The following is a 20,025-nucleotide window of genomic DNA, read 5'->3' as shown; positions in this document are numbered from 1 at the left end:
CAATTTCTTAAAATCTACTTAGGCTGCATACTGCTCTTAAGAAATCTGACTATCAAAATCTGTTTTCTTGTAGCATTTTGATACTGCTCTTTATTCTGCTATTCTTGATTACTAGAAAAACCTCTTAGTTTATACATCTACAAACATGGTGTGGATCTGGATTATGAGTTCTTGTGCTTTCAGATGTGGGAGGACAGAGCAGACAAATACTTGTATTAATCTAGCACTTATGCCAGTTCATAACAGATGAGTATTTCAAAGTTAGAACTACACAGATCTTAAAATATCTGTGAGTGCTGCTCTTGGGAGACAAGGGAAAAACAGAGAGAGGATAGAAAGAGATGAAGAAGAGAGGAGAAGGGGATATTGAAATATAGTTAAATTTAATTCAACTGTTCTAAGCCTGCCTCTGTGACATCAAACAGTATTAGAAAGTGATTTTGAATACAGAAGAAACACTGTGGTCACTGTGCTGATTTGGCCATCGGCAAAGCAGCCTCGCATAGCAATAATCACAGTTTACATAAATAGAGAGACTGTGTATTTTGGCTTTAATTTAAGCCACAAGTTTTCAGTTTCAGAACTAGGACTATTTGCTTTAATACAAGAGCCAGTTCTAGTTTAAACATTCTGTATGATCAGGAAAGGCAGTAAAAGACATTGTGAGCAAAGCCATCACTGAGAAACAATTATGAGCAAAGACGACTTTTGCCTTGCTTTGTGCATCTTCTTTGGGCATTAGAGCTACATTCAGAAATGGATTGCCTTAAACATCTCACACACTGAATTTGCTGCTGCCTTATGTGACAATTCCATTATCAGAACTTGTATTCTCATGAAGCTCATGTTTGACCTAACTTAGCCCCTAACCTCCATAAATTATTACCCCCGCTCAGCTTTTCTCTCTCACAGAATTGGTTATTTCACCTTTCAAACACTCTGGCATCTTTATCTTCTCTTTAAGTTGCTGAAAACAGATAATTTCAATCTTCTCTCTCACTTCTCTAAATTATCTCCTCAGATTTCCCTTTGATTTCAAGTCTCCCTTCTTCCAATTTTCTCTGTTGCATTTTGCCCCCCTCTTATGGCTGTTTACCTTTCTCTCACATCCTGCTTTAATAGTGATGCTCAGAATATTAATTTCAGATTGAACTCTGAGAAGAGAAAATTGATCATAGTCATTTTTGCCTGCTTTGTGGAAAATTACAACCCTGGGCATCCATAGTTTTGGATTTGTTTTGGTAGAGACATCTGTCTGTTTTAGGGAAATAAGGAGATTAATTAGAAACCGGTTTAGAAAGTAACAAATTCCTCCTGTGTTTTTTTTTTCCTCTTTAAATATAGCTGTTAGCATTCATTATTTCATATAAATAATATGCAAAACATAATATATGGGGGTGTTTCCTTAATATGCTTAGTTTTACAAATTAAATTAAAGTTTTTCATGCAGATTACCTTGGTTTATTATTTCTGCCTGGGAATATAGAATCTCAGTTCCACTATCAATAAACACACTGCACATATGACAATAAAAATGGAAGATATCACACAAAGGAATCCAAACACATTAGATGCATGGGCACAAAGATGAGAAAGGAAAATCAAAGCTGATAAACGCGGTGTGAATTACTAGGATACATTGCTGAACTATGAATTAGCTGTAGGTATGTCTACATGACAATATTTGGTCAAGAAATGGACATCAACATTATCTTAGGTAAGTGACGATGTAACTGTGTACATAGCTGTAGCTGAACAAAAAAAGCAAAGAAGATATAAAAAGGCTGAAAGCAAATAGCACAATGTTAGAATGTGTTTCTATAAATCATTAGCACGAATTTGTTTAGAACATTATATGCACTCTGATACCTGCATCCATGGAAAGGATTTTGGAGAATTAGAAAAGACTTGTGGAAGGGTTAAAAAAAAAGACATTACTTACTGAAAAGCAGATAATATTAAAATCACTTATTTTAGAAAAAATGCAGAGAGCAGCAGACAAAGTAAAGAAGATTAAAAACTCCTAGTCTATGTGCATGTCTGTTCAAAACCAAGGAGGCATTTAACAAAAGTAAAACATAGAGAATCAAAATAATACTTTTATACCTACTATGTAATCAAACTGTGGAACCTGTTGCCACAGGAGACTGTTGAAACTTATGATTTGTTATGTTAAGAAAAGGGTTAAGCAATTATTTCGAGAATTTTCAGGTACAAGTACAACATTAGCTTTGTAGAAAAATTATTTAATATTTCTTAATTCAAGCCAGTCCTTAGAGGTACAGATCAGGTAAAGCCCAGAAGGGAAGGGGAGAGGACAGATTATTCCTTATTTGCCTAGCATGAGGCTGGTAGGCATTTGTCAGAAGTGTCAGCACTGGGCTGTGCAGCATTGGCAAAGGGATAATAGACATAGATTCATCTTGTTTCTCTTCCAGGGTGGCATTTCAGTTTTTCTAAATCTGACAGTGGTCAAAAATCCAATAGAGGTAGCACTCCTGAATTCTCGTATCAGGGGGGATAAAGATCATGCATTAACACGAAATGCAGAATAAATTATTGTGCTCATGTTACAATATTGATTTAATATATTTTCAAAGTTTGTGGACTTTCATTTTCTCATGCATTACCTGCATTGTTTAGGGTTTTTTATACAAAGAATCAAGAATATTGTTTTGTCAATAGAAAAACTAGCATGGCAGAAAGAGTCTCTGCAGTCAGCAGAGGGAGTCAGCCACTTCCAGAAAGCAACTCATTTATTCTAGGATGGCTTAAGCGCCCTCCATAGATGTCCATCTCTGCTGACTGCAGAGGGAATCTAAAACCTGCACTGCATTTATAGTGAAACTTGTGCATGGAATTGGTGGAATCACACCCTCCCACAAACTTCTAAACAACAATGGTACATAATTAGTTTGATCTCAGGATGTCTGTTTCAACTTGCTGTAAGAGGTGTTAAGCAGGTGCAGGTTAATATAGTGAGGATTTTCACTGATTTTGGTTTTAAAAACATCACTCATTTTAAAAATGAAAATAAATCCAAGCTCAGGCACAGAGAAGGGTGAAATCAAATTCTGGCAGCTTCATTCCAACAAATTACTGTGGGTTACTATAGCTTTTCTCCTGAAGAAAGGATGTATAAAGGTCTTCCAATGTTTGCGTGCTCCTGTTGTCCGAAGTTTCATGGTAAATTCCACTCAGAAATCCAGGATCTAGATGAACAAAAAGGTTTTTCAGTTTTTTAGTTATGCTTTAGTTCCATTCCTCTTCCAATTCGCCTCAGAAAAATGTGTTTTAAAATATTTGTGGCGAGACTGTGTCACAAGTGCAGAGAACGTGGCTGCTTAAAGCAAAAGTCAGAGAGCAACCAGCCTGGCTCTGCCCGTGTCACCTCCAGGCTGAGGCTTATAAACAACTATGCAACAGATAGCAAAGTTTATCTGCACGCAGAGCACCAGGAGCCTGTATGATTTGACTAATTTGAGTACTTGGAAGGAGGAAAGAAAAGTCATAACAGGTCGTGTCATGAAAGTCCAAAGTAGAAAGGTTCAGGGAGGGTAGGTGTTGAAGGGAAGCCTGGACTGACTCAGAGTGACAGCAGTAATAGTCTGACTACGGCCTATCAGAGCATACAAATTCCAGGAGTGCTATACAGCAGGACTCAGCAGTAGTAAACACATCTCAACACCTATCCCGCTGTTTCCAGGTAGTATTTTCTGTAACAAAATAGAGTAAATTTAGGGATGCATTTGAATCACAGTAAACTGAATGTGCTTATGACTTAAGACTCAAGAGAGCTGCTTCTATTTGTTCAAAGACACTTCAAGTTTCTGAATTCCAAGGGGAATTCACAATCTGCTATGTAAATACGGTAACAGATTCTCTACTACTCTATATTTCCATACATGCCAGTAGACAATGTGGTTCCTAGCAAACACTAGGAAGGTGTGGTTACATATTTTTTTCTACCTATAGCACCGAACCTTCACTTATTATCATTTTGGAAAGTTTTCCTTTGCTTACACTAGAGCAAACACAGCTCTCTTATTCTATTTAATTCTTGAACACCTTGAGGTACCTTTGTCTATGTTGACTACTAAAAAAGACTACAAGAATCAAGTTTCCCAAAGGCTAGATGGTAAGTGGCAAGTATGAAAGGGAGACTTCTCATGAGCAGTACTTGGCTATTAGCCATTAGCAAGGGAGATTCCCGCTCCCTCTGTTGGCTAAGAGGTATTTCAGCAGAATGATTACCTAGATCTGATAAGGATGATTCCCAGCACAGGAAGGTCTCATGCTTAACAGATGGCAATAACATTAGTCTAACATTTAAAGATTGCTGAATAGTGCAAACAAGATCAAAAATATTTTATTATGTATTCATTGTGGGATAAATGAGCTAAAAGTCAGCACTGCTATGACGATAGCTTAATTCTTCTATTCATACATCACTATCTATTTCTGACAAGCCATGCATTGGGTGAAAAGGTCAACATAGAATTCTGGACAAATTAAAACATGGTAGAAGAGATGATTTTTTTTCCTGGTTTATTTTATAACATAGTACCTATCTTTGGTCTGTAATAAAATCCCTAGTATGAGCACACCATAGCAATTTTCAGGCAATTAACAAATGTAAGAAAGACTTTGGAGAAATCATTGATGCAGCAAGTATTTGACAGGCCTGCCAATGAATGTTCTTAGGAAAACAAACACGAAGCTACCGCAGAGTTCCTTAACTTTTCAATATGTTTGCTGGAGGACCAGATATCGAGCGATGCTTGACTTGCCACACCCTGTTCCTGCAAAGCAACCAATTTTAGCAACTACACAGTCTATATAAACACATAGAGTTATACAACCAGGACTTTTTGGCCTTTTCCAGCAGTTGCCACGTGAAATTTACAGAAAAGCATAGCTCCCTCTGGGATATATATGTACCAACAGAATGGCAATCGTTTCATTCAACTGATAATCCATTTCAATTTCCTAATCTGGTTTTAAGACGGGGAGATCACAGTACCTTAATAGTTAACTATGAAAACTGATCTGTCTAAAGCTTGTGACAGAAAGTTGGAACCAATGGCCAGGTTGGATGATGCTTTGAGCAACCTGATCTGGTGGAAGGTATACCTGCCTAAGGGAGGGAGGTTGGAACTGGAAGATCTTTAAGATCACTCCCAGCCCAAACCATTCTATGATTTTTACATGTCAATTTACTTGTAGCTTCATTGCTGCTATGCTGTTTTCCAGTTGAGGCATTTCTGAATATGCAAAATTGCCTTAACTTTTAAGTTATTCCATACACTTTATAAACCTGAGACATTACTCCAAAGATCAGTATTTTGTGTACTGAAAAACTCTCTGGCTGCAGATTGCTGAAAAATAACGAACACAGCAGTCATCTTCTTTTGTGAGACCTGAGGATGCTGCATAGAGAACAAAGAAGGCCAAATTTGTAAGATCTGTCACAACAACTACACAAGACCTCTCTTAGGTAGGTTACAGATATCCCTGTCACTGTGGTTGCACCCATAATACTTGACCACTCCCATTTATAGAATAATATCCATCAACTAGAAGTATGTCAGGACATAGGCTCAGAGTTCCTTGCACTTTAACAACTGCACACAGAGGTGGACATGTGGCCCCTGAGCCTAGTTCTAAAGTTTCTGCTCATAACTGCAGTGGAATTTGGGTGCGAATCCATTCATCTTCCATCCCTCTGTTTAGAATGTGATAAGGCCAAGCCAACAATTCAAGCTACAGCTTTTGCTTAAAAATCTTCTCTTCCTGTTTACCACATTTCCTTCTTCAAATGGCCATCTCCTGTGGGAATAAAGAGCTCAAGAAACAAAAAAAAGGATAATTTCTGGCATTTCACAATGAGATGTTTAGAGAACTCACTTTCTTTCACATTTCCAAATATTTTTCCAGCTCACAGTTATTTCAAAGATGTATTTGAGATCTGGGCACAAACAGTGCTTTACTACTATATTTATGGTAAGATCTTATTTCTTTGTACAGCTACTGTTGGCAATGTTAGTGCAGAAACAGTAAGCTAGAAAATATAGCAGTTGCTATGTAGAAGAGAACAAAGTGGGAAAATGAAGAAACGTTTGTCTCCAGGCTTGGGTTGTCCATCAGTTCGGGTTTCATTGTGATGACCTCCCAAAAGCAATTACTTGAAGGAAAGTATTTGTTTCTACATAGATTGAAATTCCAAGTATTTGCAACTTGCTCTAGGTGGCAAATTATGAGAGTAAGTCCTGTTGGAACCACTGTAACGTGATGCTGAAGTCAGACTATGGGTGAAAATCTACCACAGGGGTTATCAAGTGCAGAAAAAGCAATTTAATTCTCCAAGGAAAAAGCAATCACAAGGAATATAAAGCAGCCAGTGAGGAAAAAAAGTCTGAACATAAGTTATGCTCATCCTGGTGGGATCATGCAAACAGCTTTTACTACTTTTTGTGTCAGTTTAAGAAGTAGATTAAAATCAATCCCTACATTAAGAGAGAGGGAAAAGAAGAACAGACATTTTTCCCTGCTAGTGACCTTGGCTGTTAGCTAGGTCAAAGACTGCAAAGATACCAAACCTATCATGGCTTTTTACACACAGCAGATAGGAAGAGGGAAATAGACAGCACTATAATAGCAAAAGGACTGTGTGAGGACTTTTGGGCATCAAGAGAACTTTAAACACAATAACAGGAACAAATAATTGTCCCTGAAACTAACTATACCCCAGCTGACCCATCTCCTCACTGACCCACAATCTACTGATGGGTCTAGACATGATTATTAGTTGTTCCCATGAGATTGTTTTCATGTTTCACTAAAAATTGAGAAAAGGCAAAAACATTTCTTTGCAAATGCACCTTTTGAATAGGCAGCAGGGTGACTCATGGTGAATAATGAAAAGTCATGCTAAGAACTGTATTCCACTAGGGAAAAGCATTCAAAAGGGCATTCTCTTGCAAGTTCCGGCACAACCTTAATACAAAGAAGCTTGGGACTTAGTACAACTCTAACTCCTCTGACTTCCAAGATACCCAAAGAATGAATTTGGCCCTGTTTGCTTTGGTAATGGCTGATTAGCCAAAAATGAAAACTAAAAGAACCAGGAGACATCAAGGTACTCTTATTTCCTTTTCCCCTAAAAAATCTTTTCCCCTGAGCAAGCACAGAGCTCCCAATTGACTGCAGAATACATAGGATGATGTGTGTCTTGAATGTAACCTGTCCTCATGCTGCTGAGGACATAAAGATTTGTCTTCTCAAAAAATTGCTTGGCAGATACTCCTAATTGCACTGCACAGTGATGCAATGTATTGAAGCATATTAATGCAGTTTGTCTTGTATTTGGGCAAGCACAAATATGTTCCTCTATAGACTTAATCCTTAGCTGCCATTTCCTATAAAGATTCTTTGTCTAAAGGCAACAAGCTTGACCTTGAATCTCCCCAGATTGTAATTACATGTTTTAAATTACAAACACTTCATTTCTAGGTGCTCTTTGCCTCCTGCATAGTAGAGATCACCATACACTGGGATTGCTCAGTGGACTCCAAAGAGAGTCATTAAATTCCATGAGAAATTCCTTATAATGGAACTGACAAGTAATATCTTTTTCTAACCAATCCTTATATTTCAAAAAGTTCTTTTATACAGTGAAACAAAAATTAAGCTGTATCTACAAACATATTACTTAAGAAATAAATTTTAGGGATACCCACACTAATAATACACGGCTGCTGTGTTGGGACCTGCACTGTGATGCAAAACTGAGCATAAAGATAGGCATAGTACGTCCCCTAAGTAGAATTTTTTTGGTTGAAGTTAAAAAATTTTTTGTTTCAAATTAAACATGTTCTTTCCAAGAGGTTTACAGAGTGCACAGAAAATGTCATATTTGAAGTAAGAATAGAATTGCAGTAAGGATTGATATTTCCCATCTACAAGGGCTCCCAGGTACAGGATAGATCTATGCTGTTCATTATTCCTAGCATAACTTTACAACATCTATCAAAATAACTGACAGGACAATACTCAATCTTCCTTGCAAAGTTAGTGCTAGGGGGATAAAAACTGTATGTGTGTCTTTAGAAAGATACCCACAAGAAATGCTATTTTAGCAAACTATCCCCAGGAGTCTATGAATAAGCTGAAACCTACCTTATGTGTGCCATTGAAAATTACTTCTAGCTTTCCAGTTAATTTTGAGCATTCCAAGACTAATGTTCTTCTGGCTGGTCTCTCGGTGCAGATGAGATGCTAAGCTGTTTAGCTGGCCCCTCCTCCAGCCCGAGCTTGCAATATCCCAGTGGATGCTATAAAAAAGAGAAATTATATGGAACATTCAGAATCTTAATTTAATAAACCATCTCTACAAATAATGAAAGCTTCTTTCCCCTACCCCCTCCCGCACCCACAGGAGCAAACTTTGTGCTGCAGCTTAGGGAACTAAAGCTCTTTGGGACCTGATGTTAGTCATCAGCACCCAGAGATGGTCAGAGGTAGCAGGCCTGATTCTGAGTATTGTTGATAGAAACTTGAAATAGCTCTGTCAAGGTTACACAGGTTACAGATTTGGGCGACTGAGGCTAGATCTAAACTGGGGGATGGATTTAGGGTATCAGGCTCTATGAACTGAGGATCAGGTTCCATATAATTAAATCCTAGCCACATTGAGGTCTTAACATTAATTTCACAGTGCTGCAGGCTGGAAGGATCACAACCAGTGACTATCAAGTGTGTGCTAGTACTCACATGGCTCTCAGAGCCTTGGGATACAAGCATCTATGGACACTTCCTTGGCAATATTAGTTTCATCCAGTACAAAAATGCAAAGAGAATCGCAAGAAAGAATCATTATCATGCCAGGATTTCAGAATAGCGAGAAGTCTCTCTTACATTAAAATCCCAGCACAAGCAGTATCTTTCTGCTCTCACTGACTTTCATGCAGTGTGATTACTGTATCATTGTGTTGCTTCCACACTTAAGCTACTGTGTCACCCAGTATTTGCTGCCAGAACAGAACCCAGCCCTCTTCACAGGCACTGCAGACCCTGCCAGCATCTGACGAAACATGTATAGAATCTACCCACCTACAACAGACAGCTGAAATCTACACTCCCTAGCAGGTTCATCCCTGGAGCAAGGTCAGTTTCTGTGCTTCTTTTTTCAAAAGTGCATCCTTTACTCCAGCTGAACAAGCAATACCAGATGCACTGCTGCTAAACCTTTCCATGGTTTTACTTCTACAGTGGTTGGTAGACCGACTCCTGCTCTATGTCCATCCTGTACCTCAGTTTGTCAGAATGAGGTATCAGCTGAGCAAGCCCTTCCTCATTTCCAGCGTGGGAGCTGAACTGCTGATCAAAGAGCTTTCAAGCCTTGTTGTTATGCACCTGCTGATGACCAGACGATAGACCAAACTAAAGATCATGAATACTGCTTCTTCAGCAACTTACTTTCTCATGTATTAGTTAACTTTTTCCTAGTGTTCATCATCACCTCCGAACCTCATGATCTCTTCCCTGTTTTATGTGTTCTTGATGTTATCTTTACAACAAGATCTCTTTCAGAAGTTCAAGCATGATCTATTGAAGGTTTTCAGAGGTGCTAAAGCACATCTATATTAGTCATTGATGTAAACTAATAGCAAAAGAAAAATGAGATCAAACTAATCAAAACAGAGTAGTGGGCTTCCTGTATGTTTTTCTAATTATTTTTTTTTCTGGTCTTAAATACCCTGCCCAGGGTTAATTTCCCCCTGATTTCCTTCACTGTCAGTACTACAGCCCCGAGAAATCTCCCTTTACCAGATGTATTTTTCTGCCAGTCCCTGTGACTGCTCATCGGAAACACCAGTTTACTGACATATTTCACATGTTCAGGACCATGAACAACTATGCCCTACCTTTCCTATTAAATTTTGCCACCTTTCAGGCAGTGGAACGTTCTGCGTGTTTCCCAGAATGGAAAGTATTTTTAGAAGTCACAAGTTAGAAGCCACAACACTACCATAGAGCAAGCTGTTGTCTAGAATATTTACAGACAGATGAGTTAAAAACAAAAAGAAAACAAAACAAACAAAACAAAACAAAAAGAGTTATCTAGTTATAGCTAAAGTTAATGACGTGGAAGGCTAAGTAAGTCTAGCTAGCTTTAGATGGTCTTTGGTCACAGAAAGCATTGAATCATGTTATTTATTTAAAGTACATTAAATACATGTTTTCTAACAGTGCACTTTACTCAGTACAGATAAAGTCTCTAATATTATGAGAAAAGGTAGCACATACAACGCATCACATACTCAAAGCCAAGCCTTTTACGAAGGCTCCTTTTATTTCCATAGTTTATAAGCTCACCACAAGCACCATCACCTGCCAAAGTGTTTATAAAGCATCTAATATGACTGGAGCATAATACGCTTCAATGGTTGTAAAAGACTGCACAGACAGTGCTCTGCTAGTGGTCAGTTCTCTGAATGAAGGATGGGTCATCCATAGAGATACGTGCATAAGAGGAATATCTGGATTTGTGGAGTTAACATTCGTAGACGCACACTTTCCTGGTATATGCAGGTAGCTTGAGAGAAGTGTCATTATCTCTTCTGCCCAGTATTGTGGCTTGTGCTGCGTTCATACCATACAATAATCTATTATCACTAACTACCACTTATCAAGCCAGAAGGATTTCAGCACCAACTAGAAGTTCAGTTACTGACAAGTCACATTTTCACTTGCAAAAACCAGTAAATGGCCCCTCAGAAAACAAGAGAACTTGTGGCCGTTCCTGGCACAAATAGGTGTTTGCTGCACACAAAACCAGATTTCCCACAGTGCTGAGAGAGACAGTTTCTGCAGCTCTTCTCTGTTCAGAGCTCACTGTCCTGGGTCTTCAGGACACTGTCTCTGAGCATCAAGAGCCAACTGAGCCCTCTTGAAATCCTGCCCCTGTGCACTGAGCCAGTCACACAAGCAATGCATTTGTAGAGAGCAGTGGTGCCCGCTGCAGCAAACATCCTTATCACAAAGATTAAACAGAGGCAGTGATAACGCTGCTATATAACAGAGATGGTACTTCTGCCGAATGGCAGTAGTACTGTTTCTCACAAGGTAGTTCATCTTCATGCCATCAGGCTGACCCCCAAGGAAACCCTTAATGCAAGGACATTCAGGATTCACCAGAAGCCTTGCTTGCTGGTTACATTTCTGTTGCATATGTAACAGCCAGGAACTCCTGCACAAGCTGTAACTAAGGAGAAATTCGGTGGCAGCCCTTGGCTCAGCCTTTAGTCTCCCAGGGTGAAAACACCATTCCTCATCACCAAACTAAGTGCTGTCATCTGCTAATGCATAACAGCATAATAATGCTGATTTTGAAAGGGCACCAAGATGAGATCTGAAGCATAGCCCTCCGGGAAGACAGTCAGCCTGCTATATTCAAACAGTTGCAGCATGTAAAAAATGGAAAAGTCAGCCAAGCCACACAGAGACCTTTTTTGAGAAGTACTAAATCACATGACAGGACCTTCCCTTGGCAAATCGGTGGGACAGGATGCTTTCAACAAATGCAGCTCCTGAAAAAGGATGGTGATAACTTAAAACGATTAGCATAGGAGACTGTTCAAGGGCAAATCACATTTGCTAATGATGACTACAGTATATTAGTCTGCTGCTGGGTCTGTGCCATCCAAAATTATGCGCTAAATGATAAAGTTATGGAGACCAGCAAGGCACAGCAGCCTGTTGCAACAGATATAATATAAAACAGAGATACTCTTTGAAACATAGGCAGCTCGAATGTCACAGTGAGCACTTGAAAACCCTGGAAGCCATAAGCAGCAGGAAGCAAGCAGTTGTTTCAGTTCTCTTCTGGGCTGCGATGGTCTCCATTTTTGTAGCACAATTTTGGCAGTGTTCCATTATTGCTATGGTTGGTTGCAATTCATATTTTGTACAGGCATCTGTAAGTGAAAAAGGCTGTTTAAAGCTACTTTTTCCAATGTTTATTTTACCAAATGACCAACCATCATTTTAGCTAGGTTCTGAATTCAGATCTTATCTAAATGGCTGTGCAAGTAGTAATCTGTGTTCCATAATGGCACTCCTTCCGCATGAGCTAGGAACGTATCATTCTTTCCACCTGTCAGATGGGAAGTAGGAAATACACAGTGGAGCAGGGCTGATTTTCCTGATTTACACAAAGTCATTCACACTTCATCTAAATACATTCTGTAACCAGGATAGTAAGACTGTAGATGCTATTATAATCCTGAGAGCTAACTCCAAAAGCATCACTTACCTGTGACAAATAACAAGTTCTGATGTGTTAGATTTTTTAGAAACAATTTGAATAACTACACTTGTCTTCATTCATCTAATACTAATTACAAAAAAAAGTGGTAGAAGAGGAATCGAATGTCAGTATATTGTTTAGGCATAAACAAATACGTGCAGTTTAAGGGAAGAGTCTTACTCCCATCTGCACTCTTAGTTGTGTCTGTCAACCACTAGGAAACTTTGAGAAAAACATAGAAATGTTTCATTAAAACTAGAAAGTAGTTCCAAGATTGTAAGGAAAATTTAAATGTTCTCATCACATGAAAATGGCTCTAGAGAAACTGTGGAAGACTAAAGAGTGTTTCTGCTGGCTGGGGTGGCAGAACAGAAAAGGGAATACCAGCCCTATATCAGAGATTTCTGATATGCTGTAAATGCTCAAAACAGTACTAACAAGTTTGGCTGACTCCTCATTAAGCCATTTTTGTATCATCCAATTTGTCACTTTCCCGAGCATGCTAGGAAATTTGCCAGGTTTTGTCATAGGTTTCGTCATTTTGCTTTTGCCACTCCCCTGATATCATTGTCCATTGATTATAAGGCCAAAGGAATCTGTTTTTTTTAAGTTCGCGGCAATGGAGACGGCACTCAGACCTTGTTGCATTAACTGCTTAATACTCACAGTAAAAATATCTTCAGCATGCCAAAATTTCAACTTTCAACTTCCAGTCACTGAATTTTGTTATCATTTTGCTGAAGAAAGAGGTCCTTCATTGTCATATTTCTATTTCTTGTACTGTTCTCAAAGAGACACCTAACTTCATATTTAATAAGCTAAGCCCCTTTTGCAGAATGTAGCTTCTATTAAAGCCTTCTATCATTCTTCTCATAACATCCCAGTGAGATTTTAACATCCCTCTTGAAATATTGCCAAGAAAATTGGACAATCTACTCCCCACAAGAGTTGCATTCATTCCCAAATACAAAGGAACTTTAAACCTCTTTAGAACAGTAGCCATTTTAACTACAGATTTGCTCTGAGTTATTATTCATCTCATTATCCAGCATGACTTCCAAGATCTCCTCAGCATCATAAGGTTTCAGGGCAGTGCCTTAACTGGAGGAATTTCATCCTTCCTATATATATGATCCTGCTTTTGAAAGTATTAAATGAACATTGGTTATGAGTACACAGTCTCCTAGTGTTCCAGATCACCCCATGCCAATGAACTGTCATCTTTACTTTTTAGCTCTCACAACCTCTGTGTTCTTGAGTTGGCTTTATGTAAATTTGGTTCCTAATGAAGGTATCAAATAAAATAATATATCTACTCTATTACCTTTCCCAGAAGTAACATCAAATTAGAATGACAGAATTTATTTCCTGTATCTTGATACTTACTGTATCACTTTCCTTTTATGGATTATTAGATCTTGTTTCAACCTACACAACACTTTGCCTGGAACTGATGATGTTAAACTGACAAGGCAAAAATTATCCGGGTCATACTATCTACTTGTTTTAATAGCAATGCATATTTCTCTCACGAATTTTAAACTGCAGTATATGCTACAGTTTAAATCAATAACTTTTGTTGAGGACTACACTTCCACTTAGGGATCAATGGCCCGAGGCCAATTGTATGAGATTCAACAAGACCAAGTGCCAGGTCCTGCACTTGGGCCACAACAACCCCATCCAACACTACAGGCTTGGGGATGAATGGCTGGAAAGCTACCTGGCAGAAAATGACCTAGGGATGCTGAGGGATAGCCAGCTGAAAGTGAGCCAACAGTGTGCCCAGATGGCCAAGAAGACCAACAACATCCTGGCTTGTATCAGAAATGGTGTGGTCAGCAGGACCAGCAAAGTGATTGTGCCCCTCTACTCAGCACTGGTGAGGCAGCACCTCAAATCCTGCATTCATTTTTGGGCCCTCAGTGCAAATGTTGAAGTGGTTGAGCACATCCAGAGAAGGATAACAAAGCTTGTGAAGGGTCTGAAGCACAAGACTTACGAGGAGCAGATGAGGGAACGGAAGCTGTTAAGTCATGAGAAAAGGAAGCTGAGGGGAGATGTTATTGCTCTCTACAACTACCTGAAAGGAGACTGTAGTGAGGTGTGTGTTGGTCTCTTCTTCCAAGCAACAAGTGATAGTGTGAGAGGAAATGGCCTCAAGCTGTGCCAGGGTTGTTTAGATTGAATATTAGTAAATATTTCTTCTCTGAAAGAGTTGTCAAGCACTGGAGCAGGCCACCAGGGAAACGGTGGAGTCACTCTCCCCGGAGGTATTTAAAAGATATGTAGATGTAGTGCTTAGGGACATGGCTCAGGGTTAACACAATTTAGTGGTGGACGTGGTTGTGTTAGGTTTATGGCTGGAGTCGGTGATCTCGGAGGTCTTTTCCAACCTAAAGGATTCTGTGATTCAAAAGAAAATGACATTCACAAAGGAAAGAAACCATAGCCAAGGGTTTAAGGTTTTGTAAAAGCAACTATTACTGTCTTCGTGTATCACAGCAGTTCAGTTGGAAAGTAACATAGTTTTTTAGAATTCACTATAAACTGTTGAAGTTTAATATGATGTGGTGGATAAATACACCGTTCCTTGACTGCGTAGCATTACTTGTTTCTCACTTGACACAGGTCTGTGAACACTAATTCTGATCCCTCATGATACTGAGGTGGGGAGGGAAACCACAGAAAACTAATGCTGGTATTCATTGAACTTGTCTTCATAACGTTGTCAATTTATTGTCTACTTCTATATTACAAGTTTATCTTGCAAAGAGTTTTTATATGGCAACAAAGATAAGTTGCAAGTTGTCAGCATTTTTGTAGTCTTGTTTAAATGAGCAAAGTAAAGTTTGCAACTATTAGATTGTTTTCCCAGCCAATATATTAATCCTCAAGGCAAGAACGGTCTGATCAAGATACCTAACAGCAAGCCATTACCAGATGAATCAGATGGGTTTAGATTCAGTTGTCTGCTAGGCAGATTTGCTCAGGGTTTATAGGATTAATACAGGACAGGAGAAATGCTGAGGACTAGGGTAATGTCTAGGAGAAGTGGGAGAGGGAGAAGGAAGAGGCTGAGGATCACAGGAGGTTTTTTGGAAAGCAGATGCTATCAGTTTGGAGAAAGTATGAGCTGGCTGCTCAGGTGTCGCTGTCAGTTTTGCTGAAGCTGTCACAATGATATGGCAATCAAGGCAAAGGGCTGCAGTCAAAGGAATGAGAGCTTGGAACAGGAATTGGTTTTAACCCTCTAGAAGAAGTCACTGAACAAAGTTATTCCAGTACCTGCGTTGTCACTTCTAATTGCTAATTTGCGTATGGTAGCACACAACTGGCAGTGTTAGCTTAGCTCTGGACAGCCCAGTTGGTGCAAGAACAGGACACTCACACAGCTCTGAAAATCCCCAACACACACCTTCACCTGTTTTCCAGGACAGGTTCCAATGTCACTATCTGAAAGCAGTCAGACTAAGCTAAATGTAGGTAAAAGTTGTGGTCACAGTGTGTGGTAATCGCTCCTTTTCTGATCTATATTGCACTTCTTGGTAATTCATGCACATATCTTAAAGAATTGTTTTGACCTTGCTTCAGAAAGCCAGTGATCAGCACTCTCAATAAGAGGAATGTGTTTCTGAAGTTTTCTTAAGCTAAATGATTACTACAAAAGCCATTTTCTGCCTCTGCTAAGAACAGGTAACCCTCAAGACATCTCTTAATTGCAGAAGTTGTTTAATTTGTGGTGTTGGCAGCGTACTTTTAAAAAATGCAAATTCATTTTAATTTTATTTAATCTCCTGTGCTCCTATTCAAAATATGTACCTGAAATCACAGTCTATCAGTATTTTTAATTGAGATATTTACAGGATTATGAAATTAATGAGGGGCTAGGAGATGATATAATATGCCTATATGATTAAAAGGCATGACATTCTTTAGATCTGAGCAAGATAAATGAAATTAAAAGGTGTCAACCATGAAATAAATTCCAGGCATTCATACTGGTTAGAAGAATCAGTTCAGGATAATGTGACTTTGCTGTAGGACATTTCTTAGTACTAAAGAGAGCTAAGGTCCCTTAGCTATGTTTAAGCTGACATTTACTCCAGGGAGATCAAAATTGCCTTCCCCTGCTAGCTGGAGTCCCAGACTGATGTTATCAAAGTTGATCTATCTCACTTCAGCTCTTCAGATTCTGAGCTATAATATTAAATGAGTTATCAATAAATCAGTGCAACAGTTATTGAGATTTATGTCATAAATTCAAAGCAATACTTACATAAGCAGTTATCCCCTGAGAGAACCAAGTGTTAATATGAACCTACATGAACATATACTTAACACAACTGCTGAAAGGGTATTTACATAAATAACAGTCTTTAATCTCAGCAGAAAAAAATATACATGTATAAATATATTAATTATTAGCTTTCTGCTGGTGTTTGAAGTGTAGAGTGTATGAAAAGATGTTGATACTTACACTGACATGTGGTGCTCCTTCAGTGAAAAGACAAATTACTGTGTGCTACTCATTCCTTGGTTCTTCTCCCATTGCTGATGGTCCATTGGAAACTGAGAATACTAAACTTGTCATACAAGCACTGAGCAATCAATTTTTTATTACAATCCTGACCTGCATTAGCCAAAATAAGTAAGAGAACAGACTAACTAAATTAAGGAATGATAGCAGCTAACTGGAACTGCTGGAACATTCTTGATTTTTCCTTCAAACATCAAAATTAGTTGTGTCCAATCCAGTGATGATTACAAGCAAGAAATATAGAATAAATTTCTAATCCAAATTCCAAGAACTGTCTTCTTGAAAGCTCTTAACTCCATTGGCTGCAAGTCTGACAATCTCGCTAGATCACTCTACAGCAAGCTATTATAATAGTTTGTGAAATAAGAAATCATAGTACTTGAAAATCCCATTTTCCAGATGAACACTACACATCAAAACAGCAGTTATTTCACCTACAGGCTAAACGCAATAGCGATATTTTCAAATTTTAAAATATTTTGCTAAAACAGACAAATAAAATAGTATCGAGCTCCAGTCTCCGCAAGCCGTCAGTCTCTAAGTGCAACTAGACAGTTGGAAATCTATCCAAAGACTGTAACAGATGTCCCAAAAAAAGCCAAAGATCCAGCTTGCTAGGCTGAAGAGAAATTTGTGGAGATACTCTTCAGAAATTATGTCTAATTAAGCAGCACTGTGACCAGCAGATCAACTTGGCTTCCCTGATATGACTGGGTAAAGAACTTGTTCACAGCTGAGAAGACATGAAGAGAAAAGAGCTTTTATGTTCCTCAAAATATTCTTTCGTGCAACTTCAGCCAGATTATTTTTTGCATTATTCATGGATGGCAATAAAATATTAACCTTTGGTCTGCTGACAGCCTGCAAGGGGAGAAACCAAAAAATTCCCTCATTGTGTTAAATGGTCTGTAAAGGTAAATTTCCATTTAACAGCTTGGTTAGTCTAACAGTTCACTGCAACTTCCCTTTCTTCCTACTCTTCACTCCTCTTTCCCTGCTCCTTCCCCCTCCTTTGCATTTCTCCAGCAGCCACAAGTCCACCCTCTGCCTTTTTCCTTTACCATGTTTTGGCACTTACTAGACTATTCTGGGCAATGATTTGACTCAGTAGCTCATCATTACCCACCTTTTTTGCTTGGCTAGTTCCCTGCCAGCTTTGCAAGAGGATTCAGTAAGCAGACAGTCAAGCAAGCAGTGGGAATACATGTCTGGGAGAAGGAGGATGCCTCTTCTCAGTACCACACAGCCATCATATCAGTTCAAACTTCTTGTGTAATTTCACCCTGGGCAAATACCAAGTAAACAGTATAATATCACTCGGAGTATGCACTTCAGATTCAGCTGACAAGAAGGAAGATAATATTACCTTTCTGGCAAGAAAATGCAGCTATGAAAAAGGTCTGAAATCCTGACAATTAAAACAAATCTTTTTTGAAAAGAAAGAAAAATAGAGGAAGCTGTATTAGACCAATTTTTTTCAGTCTCCATCAACAATCACCACTGTAAGTCTGTAAGTTAAGGGGTTAAGTAAGCATATGCTGCTTTGAGAAGGAGAATAAAATATTTGATTCTGTTGAAAAACATAAGCTGATGACATACTCTCACAGGCATCCGGATGACTATTCAGCTTCAGCTGCTTGCACTACATCGCAGCAGGCGTCAGTCCTTCAGTCAGAGTCCCCATGTTATTCAGATGACCTACCCAGCACAGCAAATGAACAGGGGACAGCTGAAGTTAACAGCTTGAATGACTGACAAGTTGAGAGTTTTCCTCAGCCACTACTTCCAAATAACAAACTCCTCAGGAAAAAAAAGATAGGTCTTCTTCACTGGAGAAAGTAGCTCTGTATTTGCTGCAAGTGTAACCTGCCACAAATATTCTTATCAGCTCTACTAACAATAAAGTTTTGCATAATCTTATCATGTATTTTTTCCCACTAATTTGGAAAGGCTTACGCAAAACAAACTGTATGTGGGATATTTTTTGCCCACCCACAGTGCAGGATACTGAATATCTGGAAGCACAGGAAGGACTGCCAGAGTCTGAAGTCATCATGTTTCCAGAGCAGTTTCAAGTTTCAGATAAATAGCTAAGCATACATGCTTGTTACACACGCCAGTATAGGGTCTGCCACAGTCCCTGGACCACTGTGGTTAGGTAAGCCCGAGTCCTGCAAGACAGCAGAGTTCACCAAGCAGCTCACTGCTGCCAGACAAATCACATTTCTTTCATCTTCTCTCACTGCTCATCTCCCAGCCAGAATCCCATTTCTTCTTATTCCCTAATGCTACTGCTCCTCTAGTCTCCCATTGAGATTATCATTTACTGGCACAGAAGATACTTGTGGATTTGGGAGTTTAGGTTTGTTGCTTTTTTTTTTTAATTACTTTCCTGACAGATTAGCAAACTCAATTGGTTCACAGCGTAGACCGACAAAGAAAAGTGGCTGCAAAATATAGGTGAAAGTGTGAGTGGAGAAAACGGTAACTCCCCTTTGCTTTGCTGAGAGCTATCAGATAAGGTTCATCCCATACTGCAGAACACCTGAGCTCCAGTGCTCCAGCTAGACCTTGCTACAGGTACAGGCTGGTTAGGCAGCTTCTAGGGGAGCAGGGTGAATGCTCTGCCCATGCCTCCGGAGATGTGAATCAGCTGTTGTAACCTACACAGCTTCCATTCTTCAGCCTACAAACAAGAGTTAGGTGATTAGGGGAACTTGTTGAATAGGCTTCACCACTGCCAGTCCCTACCTCTTCTGCACCTCCCAGCTTCAGCTGCAGAAAAAAAGGTTTTCTCCTAAGGAATTCCTGCTTCAGCTCTGTCCTCAAGACATCATGTATACTTCCAAGGATTCCATCGGCAGCACTTGTACTCAGAAAAAACATACCTGGCATTAAGTGTTCAGACAAACATATCTGCAAGGCCTTGATTTTGCTCTGCAATCCTACTGAGGCCTATGAAACTCAACCACCACCATTTATTGTTCTATTTGTGTTCTCCAAGAGCATCAGAAAACAAGAATCAGAAGAATATGTCTTGCAGTTTACCTGACAATGGGCAGCATGGTACCTGGATGGCTTTTGTTACTTTCTCACAGATTTGGCTCTGGCTGTGGGGTATTTACTCAGTGAAACACAGCTGAACCACACAACAACTAAAGATGTTTCTCAGAGC

The 20,025-nt window shown here is 39.2% G+C and overlaps 1 protein-coding gene and 1 long non-coding RNA gene across 2 annotated transcripts in view; one reads left to right on the top strand and one right to left on the bottom strand.

Annotated features, from left to right (window-relative positions):
• The window catches only part of PALMD (palmdelphin), a 55,538-nt gene that overhangs the window by 314 nt on the left and 35,199 nt on the right, over positions 1–20,025 (top strand). The window lies entirely within an intron of this gene.
• On the bottom strand, positions 4–18,104 carry LOC128852909 (uncharacterized). The gene is made up of 4 exons (XR_008451021.1): positions 17,977–18,104; positions 16,791–16,882; positions 8,179–8,333; positions 4–3,212 (listed from the first exon to the last, which is right to left on the bottom strand). It is a non-coding gene; the product is annotated as an uncharacterized LOC128852909 (long non-coding RNA).

Source organism: Cuculus canorus, chromosome 8 (genome assembly GCF_017976375.1).
Source record: "Cuculus canorus isolate bCucCan1 chromosome 8, bCucCan1.pri, whole genome shotgun sequence".
Lineage (NCBI taxonomy): Eukaryota > Metazoa > Chordata > Aves > Cuculiformes > Cuculidae > Cuculus > Cuculus canorus.
The sequence above is the reverse complement of the archived record's forward strand: the minus strand, read 5'-3'. Positions and strand labels throughout refer to the sequence as shown.